The 26,726-nt window shown below is 41.0% G+C and overlaps 1 long non-coding RNA gene across 3 annotated transcripts; it reads right to left on the bottom strand.

Annotated features, from left to right (window-relative positions):
• Window positions 1-56: 56 nt before the first annotated feature.
• On the bottom strand, window positions 57-26,569 carry LOC114211428 (uncharacterized). Of its 3 annotated transcripts, none has more exons than XR_003609761.2 (5): window positions 26,356-26,569; window positions 25,087-25,557; window positions 21,335-22,111; window positions 20,266-20,365; window positions 57-281 (listed from the first exon to the last, which is right to left on the bottom strand). It is a non-coding gene; the product is annotated as an uncharacterized LOC114211428 (long non-coding RNA). The 3 variants fall into 3 exon arrangements; XR_003609759.1 differs by lacking the exon at window positions 57-281 and adding an exon at window positions 18,258-18,457; XR_003609760.1 differs by lacking the exon at window positions 57-281 and adding an exon at window positions 18,258-18,457 and having other exon boundaries at window positions 25,087-25,645.
• Window positions 26,570-26,726: the final 157 nt, after the last annotated feature.

Below are 26,726 nucleotides of genomic sequence, written 5' to 3' on the forward strand. Positions count from 1 at the left end.
CAAATCACTGTCATTAAAGGACGTGCACAAGGGTCTTACCAATGGGGCCACGGGGGGATCCTGTTTCTGTTTCTCCTGCCAATCATCCACACGAGACTTGAAGCAGTTCGTCTGACGAACACCCTCGTGCCCTTCGTGTTCTCCATCCTGTGATCAGAACTCTGCCGACCACCGTTTAGACACATGGAATTAGCTTCTCCGAACCTCAGCTTCCGCATTCTTAAAGTGAGCTGCCCATGATTACGGGCAGAGCCTTGTGAAGGTTGAAGGACGTCTCAGAGCTGGAAGTGAATAGCAATTATTAAGCATTTACTATGAGCTTGGCACTGTTCAGCTGAGCCCTTAATCTGCTAGAACCTCACCTATTCTCAGTGGGTCTACCCTTGGGACTGCTTCCCTTGTGGTGTGTGCAAGTCTTGCTGGATGTTAACTTCAAGGCAGTTGGCTAAGTGTCCTTCAGCTACTCAGCTAGCCACACCATCATGACAAGTCTTTAATTGTTCTTTTCTTTCAGGACGTCTGGGTGGCTCAGTTGGTTGAGTACCTGCCTTCAGCTCAGATCATGATCTCAGGGTCCTGGGGTCAAGTCCTGCATCAGGCTCCCTGCTCAGCGGGGAGCCTGCTTCACCCTCTCCCTCTGCTGCTCCCCCTGCTTGTGCTCTCTCTCTCTCTCCCTGTCAAAAAGTAACATCTTCAAACAATTCTTTTCTTTCATTTATTTCCTGTGGCACAAAGTCCCGCTGGTCTTCCTCTGAAACATGCCTTGCACCCCATCCCTTCTTTCTAGTCTTGCCACCATGTGACTACAGGCTCCTATCCCCATGCTGGATTATGCAGTAATTTCTTCATCTCTTCAATGCCGATATTTCTGTTCTTCCATTTCTGCACATGCCTGCTGGATTAATCTTCCTGAATCATTCCCTCTCAATCTTACTTTGGTCAGAATTATGGTTATGAAATTTAGGATTTCCAAGAGTGTTTCCATGTAGCATCAAAAACAAAGTAAAAGCTAAAAAAGTATTTTTATTTTTTAAACATTTTTATGCAGTGATTTTGAAGATAGCAGGATAGACATCTTTTAGGATATAGGATATTACATCAATTTGATAGTTTTAGTTTTATGTAAAATTCATTATTTTTTCTCCTAACTGGGATCATCAAAAATTTTACCATAGATCAGTACTCAGAAACACTAACATATACAACTCCTTCAACAGGCGTTCAGAGCTAAGGGCAATCTCTGGGACGCCTGGGTGTCTCAGTTGGCTGAGCATTTGCCTTTGGCTCAGCTCATGATCTCATGGTCCTGGGATCAAGTCCCGCATTCTTGCTCAGCGGGGAGCCTGATTCTCCCTGCCACTTCCCCTGCTTGTGCACACACACTCTCTGTCAAACACGTAAATAAAAATTAAAAGAAAAAAAGAACGAAGGGCAATCTCCAAAACCAGCCCCAGTGAGTAGCTGGGGAAGTGCAAGGATAAAGTCTGCTGAACTAATCTCTCTGCCCCCCTCCTCCCTCTACAGCCCCTTAAACTAATGAAACGTCCCATTGCATCACTTCCTATCTCTGATCACATGCACCTGCCTGGCCCATCACTGGGATTGGGGTAAAGAAATATGGAAAGGCCACATAACCCAGATCATGGGCTCTGGGTTCACACAACTCTGACAGGAACCTCAGGTCTTAACTGCCCAACGGGCACACTTCTTAAAACATCAGAGTAAAAACGTCTCATATACATAGTTCCTGGTATATCACAACTGCTCAAGAACTGGGAGCTCCTATATTATAACTTTATTTTGGGACATGAGAACAGGAATGAGAAAGGTGAAAGTTGTTTATAGGGGCGTGGTCATGAACAAAAGAGAGTTAAATATTCTGAGCCCTGCCTCCTTCACTTCCTCCCTCTTGAGCCGTTTTGTCGGGATCTACTTCGTTGACAATACAGAGCAGAAAGTATGTGTGCTCTCACCAGTATATAGAGAGCAAGTTCCTGATTTTTCCTAACATTTATGTTGGCTATCACTAGACCAATGACGTGTTTATGGCTTATGGCACATAATTTCAGAGACACAAAAATTAATCTAAAGTCTTCCCTTAAGTATTAATTCCATGTATATGAGAAAGAAAGTCAAGGTGGATGGGAGCAGGTAAATCCAGGCAATGAGGATGCTAGGATTAGTGAGGGAATGTCCAATAAATCCTCCAAGGGAGGCTCCAAGGACTAGGTTCTGCTTAAGCAAGATGAAAAGGTCACCCTTGCTTATTTTTGCTGCTTCAGGGAGAGAAGCAGCAGACACATATATTTAAGGACTTAAAGCAGAATGAAGTTGAGACTGTCTGGGTTATCTGGCTGCTGGGCTTTTTCAGCACCGCTGGATCCTAAACAGAGTCCATCTGTGTGAAGTGTTCAGAACCAACACTGAGAAAACAGAAGACCCAGAGCCATAAAGACTAGAAAACAAACCAAATTCAAGAGGGCTGATACACAAGGTTTGTGTAAATATCACCTGTAAATGTCATAAAACAAGGCACATCCTGAGCCCAGCAACTTAGGAACATTAAACTCTCTTCCTGAAACATCTGTGAATATGTGAACTTCGGACATACACTCTAAGAAAGTGAATTTCTATTTCAGTCCATATTTTACAATGATGCAGACTGATCTAAAATAATCGATCAAGTACTGATTTGTCCAAGATCTAATTTGAGATATTCACATAGTAGCATCATTCTCAGTATGTGTGCGTGTGTCTGTGGATTATCAGCGTGCCCGCTGGGCAGGACTGACGGCGGGGGCTCATATCTTCCCCAGCAGGAAAGCTGCGAAGTGTGAAAAACGGTCTCTAAGGAAAAGGAGCCGGAGGGAGCACAGCGGACAGCGATCGTCACTCAGACGAGACCGTGAGCCGTGCTGAGATGGCTATCATGCCCCACGCTCTGCTGGAGCTCTCGGTCCTCTGGATGCGCAGGATCCTGGGTCAGACCAGGAAGCCTGGAGGGCAGGGACCATGACTAGTGCGGCAATGCGGAGCTGGGAATGGCTTTGAAATCCGCGCTGGAAGCCCCCAGAGCAGATGTGGGTGCTGCAAGAGTAGGAAAGCCTCGAGCTCAGAGCGGCCCTGGAGGACTCCCCCTGCTGACCGGCCGGGGGCAGGAAGGACCCACCAGACTCCCCCCCTCACTGTGAGCCAGGGCGATCCACCCTCCAACCTGTTCCGTCTTGAATCAGAGCGTAGATTACCACGCTAAGACTTAGCTGTGAAGAGAACAGGTAAGCAAAACCTAAGCTAAAGATGCACAAAATAAAAACTCAAGAGTTTCTGAGAGGTTTCTACGATAGCAAAACAGACACTTGAAGCTGTTATCAAGGTAAGTTAGGCCATTCTCACCAGATCCATGTACTGCAAAATATGGCTTTTCAAAATATTTTCATTTGGCAGTCGGTTTAATTATCAATTTCATCTTTGCTCAAAGGGGTTTAGTGTGAAGGGTGGGAATGAGCTCTAGAAAACATTGTTAGCTTAGATCATGCCACTTCACAGTTCCCAGGGTCTTGGAAGTAAAATAATCCAACATGTTCATTTTGTAGTGGAGAGAGAGAGGGCCCAAAGACATGAAAGACAGTCAAACATATAACCCATTCATCTATTCCTAAATATTTGTATGGTCTTCAAGGTGCCAGGTATGTGTACCCAACAGTGACAAAGCCAGGACAAGAGCTCAGGTATCCCTCTGCCCTAACCCAGTGGCCTTACTGCCAAACTGTAAGTGCTGGGTGACCATGAAGGGCCCAAATCCTTCTGGTTCCACTGTCTCTCTCAGAAGAAAGATGGTACCAAGTAGTGTTATACAAAAAAAAAAAAAAAAGTAATTGAAATTCTCCCTGGCTACTGGACCAAGTCAAAGAAAATCTATACCACATTGCCATAGTCCAATACCAAATTCTCTGTCCCTATCAGATTTGTTCTTTGCTAAGAATAGATACTAGGAAACAGTAGCTGGGTCACTCACCCTCTGTTGCTCAGTTTGGAGAGTACAAGGCCCATAATGACTCTCTGACAGGTGAGTGAATTCCCTGAGCTACCTGCCTTCCTGTCTCCCTGCAATAAATCCAGTGCTCTGCATCAGGGATGGAGGGCTATGAAAGACCTGCATAGTGGTGCTGGGTAGGAAAGGCTGCAGACCACAGGGAAGGTACACAACGTGAGGCAGAAGGACGAAAAAGAAGTCAGAAGAGGTAACATCTAGGGCTTTGAGCCACAGTAAGGATTTGGATTTTATTTCGCCAAAGAATAACAAGATTGATCCATGGCTTTAAAAGATCTCTCAGGGCGCCTGGGTGGCTCAGTCGGTTGAGCGTCTGACTCCTGATTCGGCTCAGATCATGATCTCAGGATCCTGCGATCGAACCTCGTGTCAGGCTCCACGCTTTTTAGGGAATCTGCTTGAGATTCTTTCTCTCTCCCCCTCCCTCCCCACACTCCATCTCTCTCTAAATAAATAAATCTTAAAAATAAATAAAAGCTCTCTCAATAAAACCTAGTGCAATATATAACTGAAAATTCAGCAGTGCATTTCTATAATAAATTAAGCAATTGTTATTGACCATGTGTAGAAAAGATGGAATTTCATTAACTGTGAAATTAAGATGAAAAAAACAAAAATGTATTTCAAGTGACCAAATACTAGAGAGGTAAAAAGAGAGATTGTGGTAGGTCTAATAACCTCCTCCCACCTAACAGAGTCCTTCGGGATCCAGCCTCAGGTTTTCTTAACAATATATACAAAGGCTCATCAGTGTAGCAGTGAGAACTTAGAAAAAAATTTTTCAGAGGAAAAGCAATAAAGTTATGGCTTAAGTTCAGGTATGATCAAATAAGCTGAATTTATGACAAGTGATGTAACTTCCATCTGCAGGAGTCAGTGGGGCTGCGCTTAGCAAGGGGAAGGTCGGAGAAGGTGGAGAACACAGGAGTTCATGCCATCTTTTGTATTAAGAACTTGGATGATTATCCTCTAAGGCTTCACATAAATTCCCTCTTATCACAAATGCCTGTAGTCAGTAACTTTTGAGATTTCTTGACTTATTATAATGATGAGAAGGCAGACAGGTCTTCAGAGACCCAAACGTCTCACAGTATTTGGGCATTACTCAAGTTCTGCTTGAGACTTCAGGCAGACCTGACCTTCCAGGGAGAGTTTTCTCTTAGGAAAGGTTACGCTAAGGAACATGGGAGGAGACACTGGGAGAAAGGAAATTTATTATTCCTTAGATTTTAATATTCCTAGATACTCTATATTCTTTCTTTTTGGTGGGATTCCTGGTAGATCAGTGATCCCTTAGATTTCCATAGGCATCAGGACAGCACTGTGAGTGAGAGGAAAGACATGAGAAGGCATCAGTGCACCTGAAGGGTTTCTGGTTGATGATGTAATCGTACTCAGAGAGCCTGGAACCAGTTGGTGCTGGCTTGGAAGACGGTATCTGGTGGTAGATGAAAAATCAGCATTTTTTCCAAATGACTTGAATCAGAACATGTGAGTCAGGACTCCTATCCATCTTCATGTTATCAAGCTCTGTCTCCTTCTGGTCCATTTCCTGTATTCATAACAGGGTGCTATTTCTAGAACCTAATTCTGTCCCTTGCCTGCTTAAAACTTTCCAAAGACTCACCGTAGACTTGAGCATAATGACCCAGCCCATGGGCATGACTCCATCCTGCACCTTTCCTGTACTACCCTGTCTTTTGTATCTTAGAGATACTGAACGTGTTCCCTGATGATAACATTGTCTCTGATTTTGAGGGATTTAGACAGATGCTTTCTGTGCCTGAAACACCTCTTCCTTTCACTCTTCACCTAATTAACTAACTCCAAATCACTCTTTAAAATCTGACTCGGAAAAATCTTCATCCAGGTTCATCTCTGAACCTTCATCTCTGAACGTGAATGAAGCATTTCCTGAATCAAATAGAATTAAGATTAAAGAGGGTTAAGATTTCTTACTACCGCATAACTTCTCATGAGAAACTTTATTAAACATATTAGTCTTTGTCCTCATTAGGGATGACATAGTACCTGGCACCTAGAGGGAACTTTTAAATGTTTATTGAATGAAAGGAGAAATATAAACAAAATTCAAATATTCAAACCCCTGAGACAGCCACTTTTCAAAAATTTGAAAAAGTTCTAGCTTACAGTAAACAGTACAAAATTATTAGAACCATAAGAATCATTCTTAACAATTACGATACAGCCATACAATGGAATACTATCCAGCCATCAAATATGCTATTATAAGAGAATATCTAAGTCACACGTGGGGATATTTATCACTTGTTAGGTGAAAAAAAGGATGCAATCACTATCTGCAGACAATGCCATTTTTGTAAAAGAAAAGTATAAATGGAAAGGTAAAATTTTGGAGGAATATATATCAAATGTCAACAATGGTTGTTTTGGGTAGCTAGGATTATGATTTTTATTTTTAGTGTTCTACCTGTTTATATTGTCTAACATAAATATTTAGTCTGTGATATAAAAGAAATTGTAGGAAATAGAATGAACTCCCTGCAAAGTCCCTCATGAGGAAGGTTCTAAAGAGGGACTCACACTGATCCCTTGGCTTGTGAACCAGCGAGGATGTGAATGTATCAGGACTCTTCCCGTGGCTCCTCACATCCTCACGCAGGGTGAGACATCCAGCTCAACAAGGGAATTATGACGTGGTGTGTGTTTGGTGGGAAGAGGCCACGGGAGTTTTTAACTTGTACATCTCAAAATCGTTATGGTCCATGAGAAAAACACACCAGAAGTGAAAGCCACCCAAGGATTCCCCTGTGGGCACTGTTTAGCCACGAGAATGTGTTCCTTTGTCCTGTGTCTCTCAGAGAGTAATTCCTCCTTGAGATTCCAGAGTGTGAATCCCACCCCCTCAGTCACAGCAGCTGCTGGGCTCTGGCATCGAGGGTCCACTCCCCAGGCTAAAACCTCGTTAAACAGTATGGGGGACACATAGCCAGTACAGGGTCTGTCCTAGATTAAGGAAACTTTACATGGGCATATCAACAGAATAGTTTAAGAATCCAGGGTAGTTTCATCTCAGATCTGATCATCTTACAAGTCTCCTTGACCTACACAGATAAACACATGGAACTGTTTCCTCCTTTGCTTCTCGGCCAGGAAAATCTTGAGAATACACATCACTGTTTTGTGGAAAATGTATTTTACTAGTTTCTGAATGACTACTAACCCTTTATATATTTTTAAGATTTTTAAATTAAAAAGAGAGAGATGGCGAGAGAAAGAGAGAGAGCGAGACAGTGAACACCAGCAGAGGGAGAGGGAGAAGCTGACTCCCCTCCAGGTAAAGAAAATGGAATCAGACCTCATGTAGGAGGGTATGAGGTAGCAAGAGAGATTTTGAGTTTAGACAATATTCAAAGAAACAAGAATCTTCAGGAAGATACTTCTGAAAGGGACGTTAGATTTCCCCGGGAGTCAGGCAGCACCTTCATTCTCTTCCTGCCTCAAATCCGTGCCCCAATCAGACCAAACTCTCCACGGTCCCTGGACCTTCCATGCTGCCTGAAATAATCCAGTTACTCCCTCATCCTGGCTGGGAATTACCCCCACCACCTCCCCTAACTTCTGGCGGCCAGCCTCCTGATGTTCTGATGTCTCCTCCGACATTAGAAAAGACCCAGTCCCCACCCCAGACATCTCCCTACCCCTCTGTTTGCCTCATCATAGATTTTATCACAGTGCATTTGCTTTCCTTGCAAACCAAAAAACAGCCTGACCATGTTAGCGGTTCACCTTTGTGGTCTCAGATGGTTCCAGACACCAAGTGGAACTCAATTCATTTTCTAAAAATAGACTTTAATTTTTAGAGCAGTTTTAGGTACACAGCAAAACTGGAAGGAATTTACAGAGATTTCCCATATGCCCCTCCACCTCCACATATGCATAGCCCCCCCATTGCCAACATCCCCAACCAGAGTGATAACGTTTGTCTTAATCAAGAAGCCTAAGCTGACAGATTATTTTCACCCAGAGTCCAGAGTTTCCATCAAAGTTCACTCTTGGGGTGCATCCTATGGGTTTGGACAAATATATAATGACATGTATCCACCACCATAGTGTCATTCATAATAGTTTCGATGCCCTAAAAATCCTCTGTTCTGTCTATCCATCCCCCTTCCACCCTCACCCCCAGCAACCACTCATCTTTTTACCTTCTCCATAGTTTTGTCTTTTCCAGAGGACCATAGAGTTCCAAATCACACAGTATGTGGCCTTTTCAGATTGGCCTCTTTCACTTAGTAATATACATTTAACTTTCCTCCATGTCTTTTCATGGCTCATTAACTCATTTTTTTTAGCACTGAATGATATTCTATTGTCTGGATATACCACAGTTTATTTATCCATTCACCTCCTGAAGGATATCTTGCTTGCTTCTATGTTTCCACAAGTATGAATAAAGCTACTATAAACGTGCAGGTGCAGATTTCTGTGTGGACGTAAGTTTCCAACGTCTTTGTGTGAATAGCAAGGAGCATGACTGCTGGATCATTTGGTAAGAGCATCTTTGGGTTTTGTAAAAAACCATAAAACTGTCTTCCAAAGCAATTACCATTTTGCTCTTTGACTTAGCAAAGAATTCCATTGGTATGTAGTGGTATTTCTTTGTGGCTTTTTTTTAAATTTGCATTTCCTTGGTGATATGATGTGGAGTATCTTTTCATATGCTTATTTTCCATCTGTATATCTTCTAGGGCAAGGTGTCTGTTAAGATCTTGGCTCATTTTTTAATTGGGCTGTTTGTTTTCTTATCAATTTTTAAGAGTTCATTGTGTATTTTATCAAATATGTCTTTTACAAATATTTTCTCCAAGCCTGTGGCTTGTCTTCTTATTCTCTTGACAATGTCTTTTGCAGAGCTGAGAATTTTAATTTTCATGAAGTCCAGTTTATCAATTCTTTCTTTCATGGATTGTGACTTTGGTGTTGTATTTTTATTTTTTATTTGTATTTTTGAAGATTTTATTTATTTGAGAGAGAGAATGAGATAGAGAGAGAGAGCATGAGAGGGGCGAGGCTCCGAGGGAGAAGCAGACTCACTGCTGAGCAGGGGGCCCGATGCGGGACTCAATCCCAGGACTCCGGGATCATGACCCGAGCTGAAGGCAGTCGCTTAACCAACTGAGCCACCCAGGCGTCCCTGGTGTATTTTTAGATCACCAACTCCAAGGCCCTAGGTTTTCTCCTATGTGATTGTATGTATGTTTTGTAACTTGCACTTTATATTTAGGTCTGTTATCCATTTTGAGTTAATTTTCATGAAGAGTGAAAGGTCTGTGTATAAATTCCTCGTTTGTTTGTGAGTGTCCAGTTGTTCCAGCACCATTAGTTGAGAAGATTCTCTTTTCTCTCCTGTATTTCTTTGCCCCTTTGTCAAAGATCAGTTAACTAGAACTGCACGGATCTATTTCTAGGTTCTGTGTTCTGTATTTTGCCACAATAAAAAATGGCATTAAGAAAAAAAAGAAGTATATTGTTTAATCTCCAAGTATTTGAGGATTTTCTAGCTATCTTTCTGTTATTGATTTCTAGTTTAATTAAACTACGGTCTGAGAGCAGACATTATATGATTTGAATACTTTTTGAGTGGCTAGGGTGTGTTTTATAGCCCAGTGTGTGGTCTCTCCCAGTGTGTGTTCTGTGGAAGTCTGAGAAGGATGTGTGTCCTGCTGTTGCCAGAGGAAGTTGTCTGTCGACATCCATTGTCCACAGTTGTTGCGTTCAGCCATCACCTTGGTGATTATCTGCCTGGTGAATCTGCTCATTCTGAGAGAGGGCTACTGAGCACTCCAGCTGTGCTAGTGGGCTCATCTTTCTTCCTCGCAGTTCTATCGAGTTTTTACCTCAAGTATTCTAATGCTCTTCTGTTAGACATAAGCATGTTGAAGACTGTTATGTCTTCTTGGAGAACTAGTCTCTTTATCATTATATAATGTCCTTCTTTGTTCCTGACAACTTTCCTTACTCTGAAATCTGCTCTGTCAGAAATCAACAGGTCCTGCTTTCTTTTGATTAGTGTTGGCATGGTACATCTTTCTCTAACCTTTTACTGTTAATCTATATGTGTCCTTATATGTAAGGCAGGTTTCTTATAGAGGACATCTTTCCATCTTGTTTCTTGATCCACTCTGACAATCTCTTTTAACTCGTGCATTTAGACCACTGATGTTTAAAGTGATTTTTTATATAGTTTGGATTAATATCAACCATATTTATTGTTTTTGTCTGTTGTTCATGCTCTTTTGTCCTGTTTGTCTTCCATTGTTTTTCTGTCTTTTGTGGTTTTCATTGAGGAATTTATATGATTCTATTTTCCCTCCTCTCTTAGCATATCAATTATATTTCTTCTATTTTTAATTTTAATTTATTTTGGAAGAACACTTGATATGTGATCTATCCTCTTAACAAATTGTTAATTGTACACTATATTATTGATGAGTTATAGTTATTGTTTTTCCTTTTTTTAGTGGTTGCCCTAGAGCTTATGCTATACACTTACAACTAATACTAGTCCACCTTTTTTTTTTTAAGATTTTATTTATTTGAGGGAGAGTGAGCAAGAGCATGAGCAGGAGGAGGGGCAGAGGGAGAGGGAGAAGCAGGCTCCCCATTGAGCCAGGAGCCCGATGCAGGGCTCAATCCCATGACCCTGAGATCATGACCTGAGCTGAAGGCAGACACTTAACCGGCTGAGCCACCCAGGCGCCCCAATACTAGTCTACTTTCAAGTTACACAATACCACTTCATGGGTGGTTGTGAGTACTTTATAATAACAAAGTAATCCTAATTTCTCTCTCTTGTCCCTTGTATCATTGTGGTCACTCATTTTGCTCATCCATAAGCATGTATATACACATAAGCACACATAATCAAATACAATGTTGCTATTATTATTTTAAACAAATTGCTATCTGTTAGATCAATTAGGAAAAAGAAAAATAAAAGTTTTTATTTTACCTTCACTTATTCTTTCTCAAATGATTTTCCTTTCTCTATATAGACCTGAATTTCTGACCTATATCATTTTCTATCTTCCTAAACTTCTTCTAACATTTCTTGTAAGGCAAGTCTACTGGTAACAAATTCACTTACTTCTCAGTTTCTCTCTGAGAAATTCTTTATTTTTCTTCACTTTTGAAGGATAATTTCACAGGGTACAAAATTCTAGGTTGGTCGTTTTCTTCTTTCAACACCGAAGATTTCACTCCACTGTCCTTGCTTGCATGTTTTCTGAGAGGCTAGATATTATTCTTATCTTTGCTCCTCTCCCAGCAAGGTGGTTCTTCTGCCTTCTTTCAGTATGTTTTATCTTTAATTTTCTGTAATTTGAAAATTAGATGTTTAGGTAGTTTTGGAGGCATTTGTCCTATTTGGTGGTGCCTGAGATTCCTGAATCTGTGGTTTGGTGTCTGACATTAATGTGGGGAAATTCTCAGTCCTTAATGTTTAAATATGTCTTCTTTCCCTTTCTTTCTTCTCCTTCTGGTATTCCCGTTACGCAGAAGTTAAACCTTTTGAAGATTTCCTACAGTTCTTAGATATTCTCTTCTGATTTTTTCAGTTTGATTTTTGGTTTTGGAGGTTCCTATTGAGATATTCTCGAGCAGAGATTCCTTTTCCAGCTGCTTCCAGTTTGAAAATAAGCCAATCGAAGCCATTTTTTGTTAGTGATTTTGATTTCTAGCATTTTTTTATTCTTTCTTAGAATTTTCATCTCTATTTTTATACTGCCACACGTTTTTGTATTCTGTCTACTTTATCCATTGGGGCCCTTAGCATATTAATCATAGTTGTTTCAAGTTCCTGGTCTGAGAATTCCAACATCCCTGCCGTGTCTGGGTCTGGTTCTGATGCTTGCTCTGTCTCCTCGAATTTTTGTTTTGGTTTGTTTTTACCTTTTAGTGTGTCTTGCAGCTTTTTTTTTTTATTGATAGTTGGACATCCACTAGGTGAGTAAACTGTTCTAAACAGGCTTTCAGTAATGCAATGGTTCTACAGTCCTGTGACTAGGTCTCAGTCTTACACAGACCTTTGCCTCAGGCTGTGAACCACACACAGGCTTCTCCGTCTCCCCCTGATCCCCTTAGCTGAGATAGGCAGCTAGACAGGTTGGAGCTGGGTATTTTCCTTCTGCCACAGACTTACAGTCTGATAAAACACTGGCAGGTGAAGCTCTGCTTAACTAGTTTCTCCTGAGGGTGACCTTATTAAGAAGAACAGAGTGCTCTGGCATATTTTAAAATGGTTGCTTTTCCCCTCCCCCTGCAGAAAGCACTGGGGGATTTTTCCGATACTCACGGTGAGAGTTTCGGGAGGTAAAATTCACAAAGTAAGGGCCCTCTCCCCCCCACTATCTGAGGCCCCTGGAGTTTTTATTTCCCAGACTTAGCTCCACTGTGCCTCCAGCAATTTGTTAATTACAGTTCCTTTTTTCCTCTCTCAGCACTGGATCCCATAGAGGTTTCTGCTCTGGCGAGTTGTGATTCTCTGGAGGTTTGCCCTGCGACCTCACTTCTTTTATGAATCTAAGAATTGTTGGTTTTTCCATTTTCTCAGTTTTTACTTGTTAGGCCGAAGTGGTAACTTCCAAGATCCTTATGTGTTAGACCAGAAACTGGGAGTTTCAATAAATTTTAAAAAATGAGAACAATCTGGGTTTGGATTTGAGGGGATGATCAGAAATATACAGACAAAATTAAAAAGATTTTTTTTCTAACTTACAACAGTTAATTAACTCCTAGAGTTGACATCCTTATCTATTTCCAGTGCCTACAGCAAAAGACGCTGGTCACCTTGGAGAGGGCCCACTGGAGGAAATGTGTTATAAAAATAAACTTTCCACCTTTTTATTTTCTCTGTGACAGAAACTAAGTTGTCTTTGGAATGTAAAACCTATTCAAATGTATTTCAGGAATATCTTGGTATCATTCAGCTGGGAAAAAAAAACAAATTTTCTCTTTCCATATTTCCCTCCAATTCCCAGGGGCCTTCTAGGGCAGAATCACAGACTAAAAATAGCATAGACTAATTTGGGCTCACTTAGGCAAGCTATTTATCCTGTTGTACATAGTTTTTTTTCCTTTCCAAACATCTAGTCATTCCATTAATGTTATGAAAAAATCTATGTGGTATGAACAAGACTGCTGTACCTACTGAGTCACTTCCTTGAAAGTAGTTCTCAGAATTCAGCTTTTGTTGAACATCTATTACTTGTCTCTCCAATTATATTTCAATACACACTGTTACCGTGTCATAACCATGAATGCTTTATCATCTGCCTAATTACTAAACAAGTCCAATTATGCAAACATATTCTTAACATCTAAATATTTTGGTTCTAACTAAAGAAAATTAGGTAATTTTATACATTTTCCTTTCTTTAGTTTCTGGATTTCATAGATCTCTCTATATCATGCCTTTGAGTCCAAATGTTTCCCTGGTGTTTATTTCACACATATACATTTTATTGAAGTGAAGATGCTTCCTTCATTTTCTTCCTTGCACACTGGGATGATCATTCATTAATCTTTCATCCATGCTTAGATTTTTTTTTACTCATTATGTTTTCTGAGTTGTTCCTTCAAATCTTCAAATTCTCCAGGGGTGCCTGGGTGTCTCAGTTGGTAAGTGTCTGCCTTTGATTCAGGTCATGATCTCAGGGTCCTAGGATCGAGTCCTGCATCAGGCGCCCTGCTCAGTGGAGAGTCTGCTTCTCCCTCTGCCCCCACCCCCTGCTTGGGCTTTCTCTCTCTCAAATAAATAAATATATTTTTAAAAAAGAAAGAAAAAGTTCTCCAGAAAATATCTATTCTATTGCCTCTTACAGCTTTTTATGAAATCCAGTTTGCGATGCGAGTGGGATGGCTGGAAAGACTAATGACAAGCATGTACTTGCCATGGTTAAGTACTTTCTGGTTAAATACTCTTTTAATCACATTTTATGTGACTGTTCTATCTTCTAGCAACTTCTTCATGGGGTTTTGAATATAGGTGAGTTTCAGTGGGGTGAAGTCTGGAGCTGACAACCAGGAAAGGATTGAGTCTTTGAATTCTTTGGTGCAAAATGGTGGTTTTATGAAAGCACGGGGACAAGACCATGGGCAGAAAAAGGTGCTGCCCCGGGGTGGTGAGGGGTGGCTGATTATATGCTATGGGGTTGGGGGAGGTAAGGAAAAGGAAGGTTTTCAAAAGAACTTTCATATGTTAAAGAAGACTCACAGGATACCTGAGGCCCTGCCATTGTCAAATTAAGGTTGCTTTTCCCTCTAGCAAGGCATTAACATGAAGACAGTGGGAAGCTTCCTGGAGGAATGTCACACAGATCCCACCCAGGAGTGTGGGGGGGATGCCTTTTGCTCCCTCATCATCCTGACTCCCATCTTACTTCATCACCCTCATCTCAACACATATCAGCTTTAGTGCATTATGTCTTCCTAAGTTAATAAAGGTGAAAGTGGTTGAATCAGTAAGATTCAAGACATACTTTTAAGGTGCCAAATAACCCCTGAATACCAATTCTGTTCTAGGCACTAAAGATTCAGTGGTAAGACAGAAAAAGTCTCTGTATTCTTGGATCTCATGATCCAGTCAGGGAGATAACCAAGGAACCAATTAGCATTAGGTGCTATGAAGAAACTGGGAAAACAGGTTAGAGAATGACGTCTTGAATTTTTCCTTCATAGATACACTATCTATTCAGGGAAGACTTCTCTGATGAGATAACAAGTAAGCAGAGATGTAAATGAAGGTGAGAAGTGGGCTGTGCAGATATCTCCATGGAGGATCTTTCCAGAGGGAGGGAGCAAGAGGGAGGGATTAGGAGGGATGGAGGCTGAAGCACTCTCTGTCTGTTTGAGGAACACAAGAGAGTAAATAGAAAGCAGAACCACACTTGCAAGTCTCTGGAGGAATCACACCTGCTGATCCCCTTGGCCAAAGGAAGTCTCTCAGCTACCTCTGAATCTAAAGGTAAGGAAACCAACTCCGCCTCTTTACTGGGAGGACCTGCAGACGCAGGGCAGAAGGTGCAGACAGAGAAGCAGGCGAAACACTGGGACTCTCTTAGAAAGTTTTTACCCACATCCCTAAATATTCACTTAGAATAAAAACCCCAAACTGGAACAAATGACAAATGATCTTTTGAGTTTTCTCCCTTAAAGTATTAATGCAAATAACTTGTTTGGTTTTTAAATATTAAATCTCCATTCTCTTCCTAGGATAAAGTCAATGTGTTCACCACGCACGTGATTTTTAGGAATTTATGTGTTTGGCTTGTTCGTATGTGTTAGGGCTTCGGGTGGACTTCTGGAGATCCATGAGCGCACAGTAATGAATGAGACTGGCCTGCAGGCTTCGGTCTTACACTGTCCCATTTGTTCTAATATTAAGACTATGTTGCTCCTGGGGCACCTGGTTCCCTCAGATGGTGAAGCATCTATCTGACTCTTGGTTTGGTTCAGGTCATGATCTCAGGGTGCTAAGATCAAACCCCACTTGGGCTCCACACTCAGCATGGGGGTCTGCTTGTCTCTCTCCCTCCCCTCTGCTCCTCCCCATGCTCGCTTCCACGCAGGCTCTCTCTCTTTCTCAAATAAATAAAAAAGACTATATTGCTCCTGTAACAGTGATTGGAAAACATACCCTCTCTTACTGTTCTGTGGATAAGTTGGTTTAAGATTGGATTCATTGCTTCTCAAAATGTTTGGTACAATTTTCCAGTGAAGTCATTTGCACTGTTTTCTTTATGGGACAGTTTTAAATGTTGATTCATGATCTGGGTGTACTTATGAAGAGTGTATTTTGTAGTCTGTCTAGTGCAGACTTTCTCTGTGAATAGCCAAATAACACATATTTGAGGCTTTGTGGGCCACATGGGGTCTTTGTAGCACATTTGTCCTTATTTTTATTTTTTTCACAACCGCTTTAAAGTGTAAAAGCCATTCTTAGATCACATTTCATTCAGAAACAGTGCACAGGCACAATCTGGCCCAGTTTGCTGGTCCCGGCTACAACGTGCTGTTGTATATACGACTACTAGGTCAAGTTTGCCAGTTCTGTTCAAATCTTTTATATCTTTTAATAAAGAAAGATGTCCCATATCAAATATGAAAAGAGACCTGTTAATATCTCTGAGATGTGGATTTCTGTTCGTAGATCTTTTACTTCTTGCTTTATGCATTCTGAGGTCTTATTATTGAGAACTGTTATACAAGCAATTTCTGCTTAACATCAGTGTTACGTCCATGGGAAAATGACATTTTATGCAAAATGTCACTTGCTCGTGAGTAAGGAGCCTAATTTAAATGGAAAAAAGAAATTATAATACATTCATATTAATGCCAAACCCTCAATCAATTTCCTAAAAATGTCACTAAAACACAGTAAAGAACTTACTCATAACTATCTGTACTGTTTATAAACTATATTTATATATAACTATAACTATGGTATAAACTATATTTATACCATAACTAACATGTATGGTATAAAATGTTCGAAACATAACTTCCTAATCACCACTTAATTTGTTAACCAATATCTGCTTTGTAAAAAGTAACATAATTTCTTTCAGCACCAAAACTATCTCACATAAACATCCCCTTTGTTGACACTGAATGTTTTTCAAAACATCTACTTTTATAGCACAAAATAAGAATGTCACAGATCAGTATCTCTTGTGAACATTGGTGCAAAAATCCTAAATAAAATATTAGTGAACAAAATCATGCATCATATTTAGAAAGTAATATATAATGATCAATTGGGATCTATTCTGGTACTGCAAAAATGGTTCAGTAGTAAGATATCCATTAAGATATTACTAAATCTAAGAAGAAAAATCATATGATTATCTCCATAGTTGCTTGAAAACCCTTTTTAAAAAAAATTGAGAAACCTCCAGGAAACAGGAATTGATGGATATTTTCTTATGCACACACACACGCATGCGCACACAAACACACACACTTGTATGTAGGTACATATGTGTATATATTTAATCTACTATTTTACAGTGCGCTGGTGGCGTTAACCAATGAGATTAGACAATAGGAAACAACTGCAGTCATAGGAATTTGAAAAAATATAGAACAGTTAACTCTAGTTCAAATGATATGATGGTATTCCTAGAAAACCCTAAATCATGTGTAATAAACTAAAACAAGAATTCAGTAAGGTATCCAGACATAAAAAGAACATAGAAATTAATGGACTTCTTGTAAGCAAAATAACTATTTAGATAATACAATGGAACATTAACCATATTTAAAATAAGAGGATAAAAATGTTTAAACTTAGGAATGTGCTTAGCAATGAAAAAACTTTAAAACAGTTCTGCCAGACACAAAAATAGATATGACTAAATAAAAAACAGACAACCCTTGTATTTAGATATGAAAACTCAGAGTTGCAAATATGTCAGGTTTGCTTAAATTAATTTATAAATTTAATGTGATCTCAATAAAAATACCAGCAAGCATTGTTTTTATGGAATTAGAAAAGTTGATATCAAAGTTTATATGGAAAAATAAGCATACAAGAATAGCTAGGAAAATACAGAAAAGCTAAGAAAAGGGACTAGCTGGACAATATATTAAAATATATCATAAATCCTCTATAATTAAAACAGTTTGGAACTCATATATGAATAAGCGAATGTATTATTGGAATAGAAGAGCAAGTCTGGACAGAGGCCCAAATACACATGGAAAGTGAATCTGTGATGAATGTGGTAGCAAGCCTGGGAAAGAGTGGAGTTTTTAATAGATGTTGCTGGGGTGAGTGGATAGACAGAAGGTAGAAGGGAATCCATCTCTCACACCGTACACAACCAGATACACAGACATAAAATCATACAGGTACTAAGAAGGGTTAACTCTCCCTACACATAACTATGACTCAGAATCCTGATTTGGTAAGATTCAGATGCACCACTGCTCTCTGGCTCCCCCATGGGAAGAATCCTCCTTTCACTGAATAGCCATTTCCCTACGAATAATGCGCCATTTTCCACTGGCTTCTTTCAAGCTCATCTGCTTGTCTTTGGTTTTTCCCAGTTCAACTATGAAATGCCTCCTTCTACATCACAGATTAAATTCTGTACGCTTCACACTTGCCATGTGTAACAATGATTAACTCTGGCACAATACAAAACATACACAGAGGCACTGAGAGTGAATGAACATTTTAGTCGGGATTTCTTGAGAGAAAACTTGGAAGAAGAGTTTTCCCTTTAATAGCTCTTATTTGCGGAGAGGCCACAGTAGCTAGCAAGTAGGATGGGTAAGCCCCCGGTGGTTTACAGCATTTATGGCCTGTGGAGTCGAGGACTGAAGTCAGGGCAATTTCAGGGAAGTCACAGGAGATTCCTGGAAAGAGAGCCAGAGGAGGGAGATTCTCAACTTATGTGAGTAAATGGTGGCCAAGACTCTGGCTGGCCGTTGAACTGTGCATAAAGGGACAGACGCAATGACAACTAAATATACAGGAACTGACCTGAAATTTGAGCTGCAAACAGGAGAGAAGGAGTCTACAATTTAATTTGTCAAATAAATTGCTTTCGAAACTTTTCCAGAGTCTCCAAAACTTAATATTCCAAAGTCTTCCCAGGATACAACCCAAAATTAATCAGGAAGTAAAGAACCAAGAAAATGTGACCCATCTCTAAGGGAAAGATAATACTCAGGAATGATGCAGCCGGGGACGAGCAGACAAAGGTTTCAAAGCGGCTGCTACAGTTATGGAAGCTGAAGGGAAGTGTTGATAGAGACATGGTAGGATGACACAGCATCTGAAATAGTAAAGTCATTGCGTGGTTTTAATAGCAGAATTCAGATGCCAGAGGAAGAGAACAGAGAACGTAAATATAGACCAACAGAGAACATCTCATCTGAAGAAAAAGAAACAAGATTGAAAGAAAATAAGCAGAGCTTTAAGCATCTGTGGGACGATACTGTATGATAACATAACGATATGTTATTCTTAACACACACACATCTGAAGTCTGGGAAGGAGAAGAGCAGACGGGTCAGAAAAAAGTATTTGAACACATAATCTCCTAAGTTTTATCCAAGTATAAAACATACACAAAGATTCAAGAAACTCAGAGACTCTGGATTTGCTTTTGATCTATCAGTTTTCCTTCTAGGAATTTACCCTGAAGATGAGCCTCCAACAGTATGAAAATACATATGTAGAAGGTTATTCATTGTATACTGAACATATGATGTATACAATACATTGTATATTGTTTGAACAAATTATGATTCATTTTCACCAAGGGACAGCCAATTTTTCCTAAAGGGCCAGACTGTAGTTTGGGGTCCATACTGTCTCTGTTGCTCTGTGCTTAACTCTGTGGTTGCAGGAGTCATAAACAGTGTGTAAACAAATGTACATACACTGTGTGCCAATAAAACCTCATTTACAAAAATAGATGGTGGGTCAGATTTTGCCAATTTCTGATTTATACAGTGTAGTCCTGCACATCTATCCAGGAAAAAAAAAGACTGAAGAGAATATTTATAAACTGATATGGAGTAATGATTTGATTTTTTTTAAAGATTTTATTTATTTATTTGTCAGAGAGAGAGAGCTCGAGCAGGAGGAGTGGCATGTAGAGGGAGAGGGAGAAGCAGACCCCCCACTGAGCAGGGAGCCCGATGCCAGACTCGATCCCAGGACCCGGAGCTCATGACCTGAGCCGAAGGCAGATGCTCAACTGACTGAGCCACCCAGGTGCCCTGGAGTAATGATTTTAAAGAGACCACACAAGAGGGCCAAATCTAGGACCATTTGAACGTCAAAATAAATAATGACAATAATGGATAATAACACTTTGAATAAAATACCAGAGTTCATGAAAAATGAATGAGCAGATGGAAGGGAAAGAAGAGGTCCTTCTTATAATAGAATGCCAACATATGAATATAGAAGGAATGATGACATTAGAAATACCACTGTTTTGCAACCACTATAGTAATAATTGCTTCAAGCAAGAATCATCCGTGGATGCTAAAACTCATGGGTGTAAGTTGGGCTAGGGACAAGGTATTTATTTACACAGACTCCAAGTATCACTCTGTGAATTACTTATTAATCACAAAGGTAAGCAATATCTTGACAGCAGAAACCAGGAGCATAGCCCCTTAACCAGGTGAGCAGGGTTAGCACCCACCGTCACAGAAGCGATCCCATCACAGGCCTCCGGACACCATCCACGGAGGAGGGCATGCCATCTGTTTGTGGTTCTCCGAGCCGGCATGTAGAACTTCTACCTAGTGATGAAGACATGTCAGACAAACCCAGACTGAGGGCCGATCCACAGAATTACCTGACCTGTGCCATCAAAATGCCAATGCCCCAGTGAAGACTGTTCCAGATCAAGGGGACGAGACAGACTTGCCATGTGAATGCAGTGCGAGCCGGAACTAGGTCCTGGACCAAACAAAACTGCCAAAAGGGACATTCTTGGAATAATGTGCAAAATCAGATTAAAAACAGGAGATTGATAAGAGAATTGTATAATGTTAAAATTTCTGGTTATGATAGCTGTATCTGATTATCCTTGTTCTTAGGAAATTCACATTGAGATATTTTGGGGTAAAAGGTATGAAATCTTCAACTTCCTATCAATGGACTAGAAAAAAACGTAATGGTATCTGTATAGAGAGATGATGATGTACCAACTATGAGATATAAATAAAAATATAACAATTGGTGAATTTGGGTGAAAGGTAGGTGTGCGTTCTTTCCACTTTCTAGACGTTTTGTTTTTATTTGAAATTGTTTCAAAAAAATTTTAAAAGACATAAAACCACACATCTGTCACAGCAAAACCAAATCCTGTCACAATAAACTTTCCTGCTTCTCAACAAAAGCAATCGACTTGTGATTTTTGACAATGTCCCACCAATTGTATTTGAAATTGTATCGATATACATAACATACAATTGTGTTTAAAATGTTGTTTTGAGTTTCAGTATGTAAATATTAATTTACCCCTTAGAAATATTATCCAAAAAATGTTGTAATGCGAACGAGGTACCTGCTATGCAGTTTGGGTGTTGAAGGAAACTGGGAAATCATTAATGCAGCACACACGTTGTTTGCTGATTGTATTTTCTAACAAATTACAGATTCTGTCACCATGAAGCTGTTGGCTGGAAAGTTCAGGAGCGTCCCAGGTGAAATCTGGACACGAGGGCCGCAGACAGACTGCGGGGGGACACCAGAAGGACACTCACCTGCTGGCTCCTGGGCGCCCAGCACGTGTGCGCACCTGCACCTGCCGCGGGGGCCGGAAGGTTCACCGCCAGGCCTCAGCTGGGCTCAGTCCTCAGCGCGCATGCGGACCGACACCTCCAGGTGAGGGGCCTCGGGGTGCCCGGAGGGAGCTCGGGGTCGTCCGGAGGTCACGACCTCTCCGTGCCCTTCCGCGCGGACCCTCTTCGTGGCTGTCACAGAAATCAGTAACTGGTGGAGGCGCGGCTCTGGACACGCACAAACAGGAGTAAATGTTTTCCAGGCGCCGGGTGGGGAGTGGCGAGGAGCGCGCCCACCCCGTCCGGGAGCACGGACCGCACACCTGAGGAGCTTCTCGCTGTAAAGAGCCGTGAAAAGTAGGAACACTCGCAGCAGGGGCTGTGGGGCTGCAGGTGGCAGCTCAGCGCGAGAAAAAGATGCGCTCTGAACCCTGCGGGCCAGTCTGCGAGCACCCTGGCCGAGGGCGGGGGTCGTCAGTGCAGGGTGGCGCGGGGCGCACGGGCTCTCGCCGCGGCACAGAGACGCACCGCGTCGTGACCGTCCCGGCGCCTCAGGGGTCCAGGAACGTGGCCTCGGTCGTCCGCGTGCGGTCCACGGTGCGGCTGCGCTGCTCGCGGGCGGACTCCAGCAGTCGGGGCTCCGGCTGCGCCCCTCCAGTGGGAGGCGCCCCGAGGGCGAGGGGCTGCACCTGGGAGAGGGGGGAGGCGCCCCGAGGGCGAGGGGCTCCTCTGCAGCCTAGGGGAGCGCAGGGGCTGCACCTGGGAGACGGGAGGGAGGGAGAGTGGTGTCAGAATGTAACCGAGCACAGCAATAAGAAACGCAGCCCCCCCATGTGTGTAATTATTGGCACATGCAGCTGACTGGAATCAAATGGAAAGACATTTTCTAAATTTTGGGAGAGGCGTTCTGCCAAAGGAGCCATGAGCCCATAGGAAAGCTGAAACTTTCAACTCATCTTCTGTGAACACCTCCAGGCATAAAGTGGTTTGGGTGGGTGGCATTAACTCAACTCTCAAAGATTTTGTGTGTGTATTATATATACATATATATATAATACACACACTTGTAAGTTTTTGCTTTTATTAGTCAATCCTGCAAGTCTTTTTCTTTATTGTTTCAGCTTTTGGTGAATGCTTAGAATGGCATTATCCACCTGAAGATTACACATTAAAAAAATAAAGTTCACCTGAATCTTTCTCTAGAGGTTTTATGGTTTTTAAGATTACATTCAGTTGGGGTGCCTGGGTGACTTGGTTGGTTGGGCTACTGCCTTTGGCTCGGGTCCTGATCCTGGAGTGATCCCGGAGTTCCAGGATCGAGTCCCAGAGCCCCGCGTCGGGCTCCCTGCTCAGTGGGGAGCCTGCTTCTCCCTCTGGCCCTCCCCCACTCTCATGCTCCCATTCTGGCTCTCTGTCTCAAATAAATGGACAAAATCTTAAGAAAAAAAGATTATTCAGTTTCCTAATGCATCACATTTATTTTATGGCAAAGGTGGAGACAGAAATCTCTTACCTTCTTCCCTTTACTCAGTATGGCTTCATTTCCCCCAATGAGTTAAGATACGTCCTTTATCCTACCATAAAATCTTTTATATCCTTAAGCCTCTGACTGAACTTTCTATTACAGTCTTTTAATGTTTCTATTTTGTGAATATCCATCTATTTATTGTGGTTTTACTAAATCATTTAATGTTTTATAGAGCAAGTTCCTTTCACTGCTTTCTAAAAATGAATTTACTTTTGTCACATTTATTCTTAGAAAAAGTAAATAATAGAGAAAACCATTCTAGGGATGCCTGGGTGGCTCAGTCTGTTAAGCATCTGCCCAGGGTCCTGGGATCAAGCCCCGCATCGGGCTCCCTGCTCAGCGGGGAGTCTGCTTCTCCCTCTCCCTCTGCTGCTCCCCCTGCTTATGCTCTCTTGCTCTGACAAATAAAGTCTTTTAAAAAAGAAAATACATTATACCCAAATTAATCTATAAATTTAACACCAGTCTCATCAAACTATCAAACTATAATTTGTGTAGACTTTGACTAATTTTAAGTTTATAATTTTCTTTATATGGGTTTTACGGTTCTTGGTTAAATTTATTTCAATTTATTTTAAATTTTGTAGACTTTACTATATTTTGACTGGCTATTGCTAGCATACAGGAAAACTACTGAATTTTCTGTTTACCTTTATACTCTAACATTGTTCCAAACACATTTCTTACTCTTTGGTTTAGTAATTTCAGTTAAAAATCTAATTTTTTTACAGTAAAGAATTATGTCATCTATCAACGAACAGATTTAGATTCTTTTTCAAACTTTTCCTCTTATCACATTTTATTTAGCTTATTGCAGAAGTTCTTAATTCATGAGTAATAGTAATGTATAGTGACATCTTTATCTTATTCCTTATATCAATGGAATCAACTTTGGTATTTCTCCATGTTGGTATTATTTGAAATAGGTATTCTTCACCATAGTAATGATATGTCTGTTATTCTTAGTTTACTAAGTTTTTAAAAAAACATACATTAGGAATAGATACTGATTTCTATCAACTGCATTTTGGATCCCTGGAGATGGTTAATTTTTGAATTTTGTACTTTTTCTTAAAGGATCTTGGTGTTCATCGAATTCACCACAGTTAATATTCATTCACTTTACAGCATATGTAGAAAATTGAGGTCCAGGCTATATTTGAATACCTCCAGTGATAGGAAAATATGTATAATGGCAGCTTTGTCCATTCTTTGTATGTCTGGATTTACTGAGCCTGGGTGACAGCACCCCGTAACTCAGCAGTATTCTCAACCGACCTCCGACTCCTCTATTACCCAGTCCATATTGTTAATCTTGCTGTCAAATATATTACACAATGCCCTTGGTCAATAGTTTACTGAAAGCATTCTAATCACTCTACCGAAAGAGAAGTTAGTTTAGTCCAACATGACCTGTCCTAAATGAAGCCATGTAATCCCAGGGCTTACACAAAATACCCATATAGGAATGTTAGGATGCTGGATGTCTATTAAGCTCAAGTTACAGCAAAAATTAAAATAGGTGGCTAATGTTTCACATAATGTTTCTAATGTTTAACATAATAAGGTTTTAGCTGCAACAGAGATAGTAAATGTACTTATTACAACCTCACTACTTTAAAAATTCCGATATGGAGGCTCAGAGATATAGCGCCTGCCAACTGTCTGCCTCAAACCTTAACCTACACAGCCCTTCACTGAGAGACGCTCAGGCCTTCCAATGCTTGTGGGATGTTCTTGTTTTTCCCCTGTGGATTCTACGTGAGTTAGGAGTCAGGACTCAGGAGCTCCATGCTTTAAACTATCCAGATGGTTTCCTGACTCTGTATCTGTAGCTGCCGGCCAACTAACCCAAACTGCGTTTCCCAGAAAAGCTCATGTCTGTGGCTTCCCATCAGCAACAGCAGCCACCCCGGTCTTCCACCCGGCACCTTCTTAGTGTCTTCCTGAGTCAGTAAGTGTCTCACAAGGTTTTCCCAAGCTCTGTCCCTGAGGCTGGCGGTCACTTTGTTTTCTTTGCCTTTGGGCTTCTAGCCTGAGACCTTCTAGAGGGCAACCCTTTTCTTGTTCATTTTGCCTCACTTGACTTTTCAAAATACTGTTATAATAATTATACTGGTTTTTGTAAAATTAACCAATAATCCATCAAACCGTGCAGATGTGTGTAGTGAGGTGTCCCTCCCACCCCGCAGAGAACAAAGCCCACCTTCATGCCTGAGTCTTGGAGTTAAAACGGAGTCTTCTGTTTCATCTCAATACCTTAAACAGACGACAGGAGCGCACGGAACGAGAGATTTTGTGACACTCCACCTCTGTGAGAACCAGGATTTCCGTCTTCTTTGGTCCACTCAACACTGCTGGACTTGATTAAGACATGTTACTAGTTTGAGAAGTTGTCTTCTGTTCTTCTGTGTTTTTAAACGTAACTGAAGAGATGAAACTTTGTAGATAAGCATACAATGCAGAAAGAGACGGAGGGGTCCTCAGTAATTATCTCTCACTTACCAATGAATAAATGAAGCAGGAGATTAAACATGCTGTCTGAAATCACAAACTTTCTGTTAGGGGAATGGCTAAAGCAAGAACCCAGGCTTTCAGACTCCAACCTGATCCTCTTTGTGCTTCTTCATAAACTCCTGCCTCCGGGGAGAGATGGGGTTTCCTCGTCCGGTACCAACTGTATGTCAGATAATAGAGAAAAGCATGTCTTCTGATGTCACATCGTCAGTTTACTGTAATAACTCTTTCAGTGTGAAGGTTGCTACCTGAGTGTGAAAAACCGTGTGATGAGAAAAGGCACAAACAGCTCAACAAACTAGAACAACAAAGTAATTCAGTCTCAATTTTTGTTTTTTAAGTTAAAGACTAACACTTCAACTAACACCATCAGTCTTTTCCAACTTTGCTTTGACTCAGAATTTGAGTCAAGTCAAAAACATTTGGATATTTCTTCCCCCACTAAATTTCCTGCACTTCATGTTTCTAAACAGATTACCTTTGTGCTGTTTAAATTAAACATTAATTCATTCAAGCATCAAAGCTGTTGTGTTCTCACAGATAGGATTTGCCATGAACAAACACATTTTAAGCAGAGTATCTTATTGTTATGCATAATTACCAGAAAATAATAAAAAAAATTTAATTCATGGCTCCAGATGTTGAGAAATCAAAAAAAGGAGATTCTTATATCAGGAACAACACACTTCAGAATGACAGGTTTTTCAGGGTAAACGTACTTTTGGTGTTCAAGAGTGTTTTCGTATTTTTTTGGTCTATACTTCATCCATCCATCCATCCATCCCACATACCCGCGCCACATACAGAACTAGGTCCCCAGGGTGCAGTGGTTCCCACCCTCTTGAGCTTTAGCTCCTACTGTGCCAGCAAACTCAAAAACTACATTTGTGATCTCTTTTCACCCTCTATCAAGTTGATTGCTTGTGCTCACACTTCCAACATCCATTTCATTGCTCACCTGTTCCTGGGAAGCGAAGGTATCTTTACTTCAGAATTTCAGACCATCTGGCTCTCTTCACTCCAACTGTCATGGGCTTCTGATCTTTTCATGTCTGGCTCCTCACCCTCTCGCTTCACTTCACCAGCACCTCCTTGGAGAGGCCTCTTTAACCACCTAAACCCAAAATAGTCCCGTTACTATCACATCACTGGTATTTTCCCTGTGGACTTTGTGTGTGATACTTGTCATTTGCTTGTTTAATCTCTGTCTCCCTTTCTTCCATGAAAGCCCTCTGAAGGCAGACAGGGCCCTTATCAGGCTAATTTGCCTCTGAATCCTAAAATGGTGCTTGGTAGACAGTTGGCATTGATTAAATATTTGTTGAATAA

Source organism: Eumetopias jubatus, unplaced genomic scaffold, assembly GCF_037043125.1.
Source record: "Eumetopias jubatus isolate StellerSeaLion01/CBP00866 unplaced genomic scaffold, mEumJub1_p1.0 scaffold_13, whole genome shotgun sequence".
NCBI lineage: Eukaryota > Metazoa > Chordata > Mammalia > Carnivora > Otariidae > Eumetopias > Eumetopias jubatus.